The following is a 7619-nucleotide window of genomic DNA, read 5'->3' as shown; positions in this document are numbered from 1 at the left end:
TTCTAAAAACCCATTTGAGACCAACAACTGAAGCATCCGGAGGAGTTGGAATGAGGCGCCATACTTTGTTCCTTTCAAACTCGTTTATTTCGTCTTGTATTGCTTGAACCCAATCAGAGTGATCGAGGGCAGTGTTCACTGTCTTCGGTTCAACTTTTGATACAAATGAGTTAAACATACAAAACTCAACCTTTGAGAATAAGGATGTCTGTTTTGCCTTCAGTTGAGATCGGGTCAGAACCTTTTCAGATACATCACCAACTACTTGAGAGATAGGATGATCTCTGGTCCATTTTGTAAGAGGATGGTAATTCGGATCGAAGGTTGGATCTAGTTCAGCGTTGATCATCTCTTCAGGCTCAGATTGGCTATCAAAATCAAGCGTCATATCATCATGCTCCCCCTCAATTGATGAGTCTTGACAAACATGAGGTTCAGGGGTTTCTTGTGGTGCTGGATTTTCAGGCATTGAAGCACCTTCGTTTGGAGGGGCATCTTCGGTTGGAGAGTTACCTTCGCTTGATGAAGGACCTTCGGTTGAAGTAGTAGAGCTTGGCTCCCCCTGGACTTGTGAGCTAGGCTCCCCCTCGACTGAAGCATTGTTGGTTGGAGATTCATCAGTAGGCGATTCTCCTTCATGCATTCTTCTTGCAGCATCTTCGACAATCTGCTTCATATGATCTATTTTGTTGTCGGCTGCACCTGCTTCTGAGAGAGAAGCTTTTTCCGGTTCGTCAAAGAGATCCAGAAAATTCTCGTACATATTGGCGATTGAGACTGTGACTTGACCAGTTTGAGGAAAGATTTCCCTGGCAGTGTCATCTATGGCCTGTAGCTTCTTGACATAGCTATCGTCGAAGGTCACATAGTATGTCTCTTCAATCCTTCTTGATCGTTTGTTTAGGACCCTGTATGCCTTTGAAGTGAGTGAGTAACCCAGAAAGATTCCCTCGTCGGCTTTGACATCAAACTTGTTGCGGTGTTCTTTAGAGTTAAAGATGAAACACCTTGAGCCAAAAACGTGGAAAAATTTCACATTGGGCTTCCTGTTGTTTAATATCTCATATGGTGTGAGCGTGAATCGCTTGTTGAGATAGGACCTGTTTTGTGTATAACAAGCAGCAGAAATAGCGTCAGCCCAAAAATAAAGAGGTAAGGAAGCGAAACTTAACATAGTTCGGGCAGCTTCACACAGAGATCGGTTTCGTCTTTCGACTATTCCGTTCTGCTGTGGTGTGTTGGGAGCTGAGAAATTATGGCTAATTCCCTTTTTTGCAAGAAACACTTCAAACTCCCTGTTCTTGAATTCGAGACCATTGTCGCTCCTGATGTTGCGAACGACCTTCTTGAGCTGGACTTCAATTTGCTTGATAAACACTTTCAGCTTTTGAGTCGCTTCAGATTTGAGCTTTAGAAAGAACACCCATGTAAATCTAGAGAAGTCATCAACGACAACAAGAATGTACTTGCTACCACCGATGCTTTCAATAGATGAAGGACCACACAAATCGATATGAAGCAATTCGAGTGGTTCAACAACTTTTGTGTTAATTATGGATGGATGACTTTGACGACTCTGCTTTCCCATTTCACATGCAGCACATAAATGCTCTCTGTCAAACTTGAGCAATGGAAGACCCCTAACATGACCTCTAGTGACAAGTCGGTTGATATCTTTGAAATTGAGATGAGAGAGTCTTCTGTGCCACAACCAGCTTTCGTCGGATTGAGCTTTTGATAGCAGACATATTGCTGGGTTTCCTTTGATGGGTTTCATGTTCAGCGGAAACATTTCACCCTTTCGCTCTGACTTCAGAATCACTTTCTTTGTCTTTTTCTCTATGATTTCAGAACCTTCATCATCGAATGAAATTTTGAGACCTGTACCTCCAACAAGCTGAGATACACTGATGAGGTTGTGTTGAAGTCCTTCCACATAGGCCACCTTCCTTATGGTAAAATCACCATTCGTTATCATCCCATATCCCTTTATGGTGCCGAAAGAGTTATTTCCAAACTTAACGTTGCCACCATTTGCAAGAGATCTGTATTCCCTGAGTTCCTCTTTCCTTCCTGTCATGTGACGCGAGTAGCCACTGTCGATGTACCATTCTTCGTCAAACTGCTCGTCACTTATAACCTGCAAAAATTAAGCAGATTTAGGAACCCAAAGTTTCTTGGGTCCATGTGAGGTTTTCATGGGAACAGGAATAGTTAGAGAGATGTCAACAAGATATGTTCTTTTAATTAAAGTTGTTTCATCTTTCTTTTTAATGGTGAATCCTTTTATTTTGTTAGGATTGGGTTTGTTCGCTTTGGACTCAGGTTTGGATTCATCGACCTTCTGCTTTCCCTTCTGTTCAGCAGATGGACGAGGTTTTTGAGAATCAACGGAATTAGCGTTAGAGCAAGATGGAGATAAACGAGAAGAATTAGGAAGAGAGGATTTGGATTTGGATGGTGATGTCTTCCTTGCTGATGACTCTAGGTGACCCTTTTGCTTTTGATCGTTGGTGGGTTTAACCTTTGAGTCTTGTTCTCGTCTGACTTCAGAGCCGAACCTCTGAGTTCGGTTGGAGTTGTTCTTGGAACCGAACCTTTGGTTTCGGTTGAAATCCTTTTCAGAACCGAACCTTTGCTTTCGGTTGGTATTTTCATGCGAACCGAACCTTGGCTTTCGGTTGGTATCTTCTTGCGAACCGAACCTTTGGTTTCGGTTGTTGGAATTATCAGGCTTTCTTACGGGATTGTTTTCATACTTCAGATTCTTGTCTTTGTGTGAATAGTATGCATTCTGGGAGTGCCAGAATTGTTTTCTTTCAGAAAGGTTTTTCCTGTATCTTAGGTTCCTTTCTATCTTTTTATCCCTCATCTGTTTAGGTTGATGATGAACGTTCGCTTTCGCTTTTGATGTCACCTATGCTGGTTCCTTTTGAACTTTAGGAGTTTTTCTTTGAGCTGAGGGTGCAGAGGGAATGTTCGAAGAAGATTCAGTTTGCCCTGAGGAAGTGGAAGGAGTATCTGATGAAGTTTCACTTCGAGCTGTTGGCATTGAAGGAATGTCTTCTTTTGCTGAACGATCAACCTCTTGGGGAGTATCTTTTGTACCACTTGTGCTTGGTTCACTGAAATTATCAGGCTTGTTCAAGGGTTCAGGTATGTATCTCCCTTTCTTCATCCAAGAGGTTCTTTCAGATAGGCCAACGGTTTCGTTTCCATTTTCAATAGGAGCTTCCCAGAAGAACTCATCACAGCCATCAGCATTGTCTTCGTTAACAATAGCCGTGAGTTCAGCTGTTTGATGTTCGGTTACTCCAGTCACTTTGTATACTTGATTCGGAGTGGTTCTGACTTTTTGATACACAACAGCTTTTTCTACTAATTTTGGGGACTTTTGTTGGGACAATCTAGCGAATTCCACTGAATTTTCAGAAATAAGATTTTTGTGGTTTTTAGTTTCGCTTTTAACAAATTCTGAGCAGTCAACCGTATCCTCTACAGAAATTTCACTCATGTTTTCGTCCTCGTTAAGCTCAGATGCATTTTCAACATCGATTTTATTTTCTGAGCTTACTTTGGCATTTAGAGAGTCAAACTTTTGTATAGTTTCGGTTCTCAGTTTAAGTCTGTCATTTTCGTCCAAAAGATTTTTGAGCATGTCCTTATGGTCTTTGGATTTAATGAAGGACTCAATTTTGTCCAGTCCAATTTGATAAGTTGGGTTGACATCATCATATGAAATCACACTCTCACAATTGTAAGCTTCGGCATCGATTTCATCCTCCTTAAATTCTAGGAATGGTAAAATCATACGGTGGATCTTTTTGCCTATCTCACAGTCCAAGTGAAGCTGAGTAATATTGGAATATAAACGTTTAGCTATTAAACAAAAAACATTTCGTTGTTTTAACAATTTCAAATTGTCTCTCTGCAAATAAATGTTTTCGTCTTTGACTTTAATTAATTCCGACTCTTTTAACTCAATCCACATACGCCGCTCCTCACTCTTCGATGCCACCCTGCTTAATTGATCAGTCAGGTTAGAATTGGTGACTCGAGTTTGAGTTAAGCTACTATCTAAATGAGAAATTCTTGTGTTAACGTTTTTTAGTTCTTTCTCATATGAGGATGATGGTACTTTAGATGAAATAAAAACAGATTGTACCTTCTTTATCAGTTCTTCAAGCTCATTGAACTGTTGGCTGAGTGGTTTGGCCGTGAAGCACATATCTTCCTGCACCTTCGGTCCATTGCTTCCTCCATCGGTATTGTATCCCCTCATCTGAGATGCGCTTGACACCATGAAGCATTTTCTACCACTGCTTTCCTCCTTAGCCATATAAGCCTTTCCATGAGTAGGCTTCCTCACTTCTTCGTCTTCTGAGTCAGTAGACCAAACTTCGGTGCTACCGAACTCATCGTCATTAACCGAACCCTGCACAATAAGAGCATTAATAGAAGGGTTAGCGGTAGACTTTTTCTTTCTCAACTCATCCAATCTCTTCTGCAGCACGGCTTCGTCATCCTCTCCATCATCCTTTTCAGCCATCTTTTTAAGAACACAGTCCTTAGCATAGTGGTTCTTGCCACCACAGTAAAAACAGCTTACTCCAGAATCGCCATCTGCCTTCGGTTCCTTCTTGGACTCCTCAGCCTTCGGTTCATTGTTCGCCTTTTCAGAGCTGTAACTCCCCTGCCAGTTTCGGTTTTTGTTGTTGGGGAATCTCTTCTTTATGAACCTCTTAGGATTGGATACCATCATGGCATAATCCTCAGTTGAGAGGTCATATTCTTCTAAATTGAGCTCTTCATCCTCCATCACAGCTTTACTTTTAGATAGGAGGGCCAACGAACCAAGACTGGAGACAACATTTTTCTCTTGAACCACAATCTTCTCTTGGGACTTTAGAATACCCACCAGTTTTGCCAAAGAGTATGATTTAAACTGTTCATGGGCTTTGACGGTGGAAACAACTGCTCTCCATTCAGATCGCAGTCCGTTCAAGAAAGTAACCTTTTGTTCGATGAGCTTCCTTTCAATGTCGTGTTTGATCATCTTGCTGAGAAGATGATTGAAGCGATCAAACGTCTGGGTCACAGTTTTTTCAGCCCCTTGCCTGAATTCTCCAAACTCAGATAGAAGCAAAGTTTGGATAGAATGTTCAAGATCTTCGTCTGTGGAATACAGTTCGCGAAGTCTATCCCACACTTCCTTCGCCGTAGTGCATGAGCTGACCAGTCTAAATGTGTCGGACTGAAGGGTGAATCTGATCAACCTTAGTGCCTTAATATTGCACTGGAATTTGTCTTTTTCATCTTGCGCAATATTCGTCACGTCCTTAAGCAGATCGTTGTATTCTTTTTGCGTCTTAATAACTCTGGATGTCGCGGAATGAGAAAACGGTCCATTGATAATGGCTTCCCATATGAGAAAACCATTGTCCTCCGATCCAATCACGTAATCTTCAAAATGATGTGCCCATACTTCATAGTCATGGGTGTATAAGATTGGAATCTTTGTCGTCGAACCAATGCTGTTGGAAATATTAATAGGGTTTGATTGCGTCGCGTCCATTATGATCGTAATAACCTGTTCAAAGATCAGACTTGTAATAAAGCAGATTAGGGCAAAACAATAAATACTAAGATACGTCAATTAAGACGACGGCTCAATAAATATCGATGATTGCGGAAAAACCCTAATGGAAATCTTTTTCACAGAAAAGATGTGTATCGATTACACAGTCTCCTGCTCTGATACTAATTGATGGGATTAAAACAACTTTTAATCTATGAAGATCGATTAGATCTTGAACAAGTAAAAGTATAAGAAACAGCAAGAACGCAATAATAATAGCAAACCAGAGAACAAAATTAAGAACACAACAGCTGGAATCAATCGTGTTGAATGATTAAATAAAATCCTTAGAAGAGCTCGATTAAGAACATCAACTGTAAAGGATTGGGAGATTACAAGAAAGCAATATCGTAGAACTCTTGAATGTACAAACTGAAATCTTGAATCTTAACCTAATATGCATGCAAGCGATAACTTATATACTATACATAAAAGGCTCTCAGTTGGACAGGCCCAAACCGGAGAATAAAAGGCTAATCTACGAGCCCAAAAGACGCAACCTAAAACAGAACTTCAGCCCAACACAGACTCGGGGCCTGCCATGGCTTCCTTGTAGCTGTTAGGGTCATCTTGACTTACTAGTGTCCCATCACTAATAAGTGTCTCACCTTCTGCAGTAATATGGAATCCATAGTAATGCTCAGGTGCACTCCTAACTCTCGTGGAACGTCTCAGAGGTACAGATTTGTCAATTGGCTCAACAGGAGTTTCCTCCTCAAGTTGAGGGCTAGAGTTTGAAGTTCCTTCACCGCTTGATTCTTGAATTTCTTCAAGATCAATTTGCCTCCCACTGTCTCCTTGGCTTATAAACTCTCTTTCTCGAAAGACACCTCTTCTTGCTACAGAGACCACATTGTCACTAGGTCTGTAGAAGAGGTAACCAAAGGATCGCTGTGGGTAACCGATGAAAATACACCTCTCGCTTCGAGGTTCGAGCTTATCATGAGTCTCGCGTCTCACGAAAGCCTCGCAACCCCAAATATTGATGTGGTCTAGTTTAGGTACTTTACCAGTCCACATCTCGTGAGGAGTTTTGGCAACTTTCTTTGTAGGGACTAGATTAAGAATATGGGCGGCAGTCTCTAAGGCATACCCCCAGAATGAGATTGGTAGCGTAGCTCGACTCATCATGGAACGAACCATATCTAACAAGGTTCGATTACGCCTCTCAGCCACACCATTCAACTGTGGTGTCCTGGGAGGTGTCAATTGTGAGACTATCCCACATTCCCTTAGATAGTCGAGGAACTCTGAACTAAGATACTCACCACCACGATCGGATCGAAGCATCTTAATGTTCCTGCCCAATTGATTCTCGACTTCCTGTTTAAATTCCTTAAACCTCTCGAAAGTCTCTGACTTATGCTTGATCAAGTAGACATATCCATATCTACTATAATCATCAGTAAAAGTCAAATAATAACGATTAGCATCCCTTGTGGCATGTTTGAATGGTCCACACACATCCGTGTGTATAAGGTCCAACAAACCTTCACCCCTCTCACACGAACCTGTGAAGGGTGACTTTGTCATTTTTCCAAGTAAGCATGATTCGCAACTATCATCTGACTTCAGGTCAAACGACTCCAAGACTCCATCTTTTTGGAGTTGGCCTATGCGCTTCTTGCTTATATGTCCAAGACGACAATGCCATAATGATGCTTTATCCAAGTTATTATTAGTAGAATCAATACACAAAACATTATTTCCTAAGTTATCAACAACAGATACAGCTTCATACACACCATCACAAGGTAATGCTTTAAAATAAAGAATATTATTAAAGAAAGCATCAATAGAACCAACTTCATTATTAAATGAAAAGGTAAACCCTTGTTTGTACAAAGCATGAAAGGAAATAATATTTCTTGCCATTCCTGGCGAATAACAACACTTATTCAGATCTAAACTAAACCCACTACTTAGCGATAAAGTATAAACTCCAGTCTTGGTAACAGGTATAGCTTTCCTATTCCCCATG

Source organism: Lactuca sativa, chromosome 8 (genome assembly GCF_002870075.4).
Source record: "Lactuca sativa cultivar Salinas chromosome 8, Lsat_Salinas_v11, whole genome shotgun sequence".
Taxonomy (NCBI): domain Eukaryota; kingdom Viridiplantae; phylum Streptophyta; class Magnoliopsida; order Asterales; family Asteraceae; genus Lactuca; species Lactuca sativa.
Note: the sequence above shows the minus strand (reverse complement) of the source record.